The following is a 4,483-nucleotide window of genomic DNA, read 5'->3' on the forward strand; positions in this document are numbered from 1 at the left end:
TAAAGTGCTTTATTTATGACGTATTTGGAATTATGTATGTATCATGCTATTTATACTTCCGAACTCTGTCACTAATAATATGTTTGTACATTTTAACTCTTTATACAACTTTTTATTTTAGATTCAACCCGACATTTTCTCTTCTCACATAGTCACACAAAACTGCTGAACATACCTTATCAAACGGTATGACGTTCAATGTCTACTTGCATTTTTTTATAACAATGCAAATAATTTGTAATATGCAGGCACAATATCACAAGAAGGAACATTTTTATTTTTATTTTATTTGTGTTTATTATTTTGAAGCCTTTTTTTTATATGCATTTCTCTTCTTAAAGCTGTAGTATTCATTCGAACGCCTTCTCTGCGGGTTCTCTGTGTTTCTGGCCGTGGAAGAGTTGTTAACTCTACTTTGACGTCGTTATTCATATCGATTAAAATACTGTCGATGGCTCTGTACGTATGGATAATAATAATAATAATAATAATAATAATAGTAATAATGAATCAGGTAACATAAAAAGCAATTATTATTTTTTCTTCCAATAGATTATTTCATAGCTGTCTGTTATGGACCAATTATAGATAACGTCAATTTCAGAAGTGGATAAAAAAAATATTTATTTTATGAGACTACTTTCACATAAAAAAAAACCCACCCATTATAATATTATTTCTATTTTTTATTCGATTACAATTGAATGCATTTTAACCAATTGGAAATAGGTATGTATAATTGGTGCACCATACAGTTCACTATAAACAGTATTAAGATAATAGTTAATGATAAGTCGTAATCTTTTTCTAACCTTATAACATTATCCTTCGTTAGTTTCTCGTCATTTATTATGTTTTTCGTGTTATCAATTGTATATAACGGGGTCGTAGGGTTCAACATTGATTTATAATTATCGGATTCCAACTCCACGTCTTCTCTTCGTTGATCCTCTAGATCGTGTAATATAGTAGATGTTATAACTTTTTTAGACAAATTGTCATTTGTCGCTACACTTATTAAATCTGTAGTATTCGTTTGGACGTCTTCTTTGTCGGTTTTCTGTACCTATGGCTGCAAAACAATTGTCGACTCCACTTTGACGTCGTTATTCAAATCGATTATAAGACTGTCGACAGCGCTGTTTGTATTATATAAAATATTAGGTAAAATAGAATGCATTAATATATACAAATCCTAGCCAAAAAAAAAAAAATTATAATAACAACTAATCCACAATTCAATGCATCTCTATTTTATATCTGATTTTAATTGAAAACATTTTTATTCATTGGGTATATGTTAATACACACGTACGCACGAACAATTTACTATAAACATTAAGTATGGTAATGATTATATGTATTTTTTTCAAACCTTATAACCATTTACTTTGTCAGTGTCACATCATTTAGGATGTTGTTATCGTGTTTATCGTTTATATCGTTTTTATCGTTTGTATCTGTATTATTTGCATTTAAAGGTTTTGGTAAGTTCAAAATTGATTCAAAATAATTCTCGGATATCAACTCTATTTCTTCATGTTGATCCTCAATATCGTGTGTTTTTGTAGATGTTATATCTGTTTCAGACAAAGTTTCGCTCGAGATCTGTGGTTCAATGGCCTTGTAAATCGGTAGTTGGGTGAATGTTGCTTTATCTAGATGCAAATAATTTAAAATTTATTAGTAACTGAAAAAAAAATTATTTAAAAGTAGTGTTATTGGGCACTTGTATTTTTCTCGTTGTCTGTCATTTTTAGTTTTTAATGTTCAGTTGAGTTATTTGAAGTATTAATAATGTATCGTCGTATCGAGTATAAATAAGAATTAACTAATTGTTTTGAAAAATGGATTGTTATAATTTAATATTGTATTGTAAACAAAGATATTTCCACGGCGATGTACTGAGTTATTTTCAGTTTCTATAAAAAAGTATAATTTTGTAAAATAATGATAATGTCAAAAAAATGATGCACTGTATAATATATAGTAGGGATGTTCTCATTTAAAAAACAGAAGTTTGTATCTTCCCAGGACACTCCTTAAGTAGCACAAAAATATCAAGAATTTGAAAATATGGTCTTAAAGTATATTAAAAATTAAAAATCAGATTTTGAATAACTCCATTATTGATGAAAAAATAGAGTGAGAATGCTTGGAGAATCAACCTGTATATCTATGTATAGTTTTAATTTGCAATGATATATTAATTTATCGTAATAAGAATTAAACGTTGTTACTAAGTATTTATTAACTAAATATTCCATAACTTTAAATTATCTTAATTAAGCTCCAAACTTAGATTTAGTAAATTAACTAATAGTGGTAAACAATTTTTTTGCTAATGCAATGCATACAATGTGTATTATATTTTGCGAAAGCGAAACGAAATCTCTAAAGAACCATTAAATGGTTAATACAGAACATGTTTTTAGTTTCATATTAAAAATAATAGCTAGGCGTATTTAATGGTATTTGGCAATAAAACGTCTTTAGTCAGCCCGATAATAATTAGAATAATGTTAACTACTTAGGCTGGGATGAACAAATAATATGGATGTGGTGTTTAAATAAAGAAATTTAAACAGTATATTAAGAAATCGTACTTTTTTGAAATGTGTGTTCAAGAAAATGTCCTTATTCTCATTTATAATTAAATACATTTGATGTGGTAGGTACAGAATTTAGTATTTATATATTATATATAATATGATTTGACAAAACTTAATTGTATATTATTTACATTTTAATGGTTGTATTCTCAGTTGTAAAATGTATGTAAAAATAGCAGTTTCTAAATATTACTTATGCAAGAAGTGTTTTCTTTAAGAACATTTAAATCAAATCAGTTAAATTTAAACAACCAGAAAAAAATATAACAATACAAATATAAAGCCATGTAAATAACCGTTTGATCAAACGAATTCGCATACAAATAAAAAAATTGATTTAATTATCCATCAAAGAACTACATTATGTTTAAAATGTCCAATTAAGTTGGCAAATGAAAGATATCCGACCTGTGTAACCCATCAACAGAAAAAAAATTACCTCCAATATATTTATTACCCCACCACATGGCAATATCTAAAAAAAACAACATTTATCTAACCAATTCAAATTATAAACTCATCGTTAACAGAATACACTCATTCATACGGTACCCGATAGACAACTCTTAACAATGATCACTTAATTATTCGTATGATTTGAATAGCAATAGTAGATATCAATAATAATATAAAAACGGCACTAAGTCTCAAAGTTTGGACTTATTTTTTTTTACATGACTATATGATTTAAAATGCGCATTGGACATGTTCTATTTAACTTTAACAATCTATGCCTGAATTATATACAAAAAAAGCTGGTCGAATCTAACAAAAAAAACCACGTGTGTTTTCAAGCTTCAATTTCATGGTTTTGCAATGGTTTTTTTTTAAAATAATTTCTTTTAATTCAAACTTTATCTTATGCCATTAATGGTCTATTTTAATCATGTCGAACTTTATGCGGTACGTACATAAAATTTTCGATTTTATAATCTGATATATAATCAGAACAATAAATTAACGTATGGACAACAGTTTATAATTGTATTACAACAAAGTTTTCTAAATTAGCAATATTCATTGTGACACATTTAAATCGAACTTTCAGTTAACTAAATGTTTTTTGAAAATTAACCGTCATAAATGTAAATTCATTACTTATTCAACATTTATAATCAAACATGAATTATATTTTTGTTGACTACTTTTTAGAAACATAATAATCAAATAAAAATATTTTATTAACTCGTTTATAAAATAACTATGACCATAGGTGATTATTTCAGCAGTATTGAGTTCTAGTACAGTAGGTGGTTGTTTATAAGTGTTTATTGTAATCTTCTAAAAATATCATGAAGCAGTAATCAACTTATTGCATGCAAAAGAGTGTAATTATGAGACTTGTATATTATTTTAGTTGAGGTTGATATTTTAAAACGAACAAGTACTACGTATAAATAGTGTGTAACGCATAATAAATTAACGCAACTATTATTATACTTAATTATTGTTATAAGATAATTTTTTGTACTCAAATTACAATTTATTGACTCATTATGTTTTTATACAACGTGATTTATTCACCATGCTCACCCCCTTTTTTCGTTTAATAATGCATTTATTCAAAAATACCCACAAGAAATAAAAACTTGAACGGCCAGGGAAAAAAACAATTATACTAAAAAGCTATGAGTTGTTTAAAAAAAAAAACATTACTACTTAGCTTTTTAAATGTAAGAGTTGCACATAACGCACTGCACTCCATAGTATCTTCTCGTGATCATATAATATCAAGAATAGGACAAAAAAAAAAAATAAAAATAGTGTGCTACATCATAAATTGTATTTGTTTTGAAACACCAGATAGTATTTATACATTTCAAACCCTTGCATTTGAATTGGCCAATGAATTCACATTGGTGTTTTTGTAT

General features: G+C 26.7%; 1 pseudogene; it reads right to left on the reverse strand.

Moving 5' to 3' along the window:
- Nucleotides 1–285: 285 nt before the first annotated feature.
- Nucleotides 286–1,811, reverse strand: LOC111033113 (annotated as a pseudogene).
- Between the last annotated feature and the right edge of the window lie 2,672 nt (nucleotides 1,812–4,483).

Source organism: Myzus persicae, unplaced genomic scaffold, assembly GCF_001856785.1.
Source record: "Myzus persicae strain clone G006 unplaced genomic scaffold, MPER_G0061.0, whole genome shotgun sequence".
Lineage (NCBI taxonomy): Eukaryota > Metazoa > Arthropoda > Insecta > Hemiptera > Aphididae > Myzus > Myzus persicae.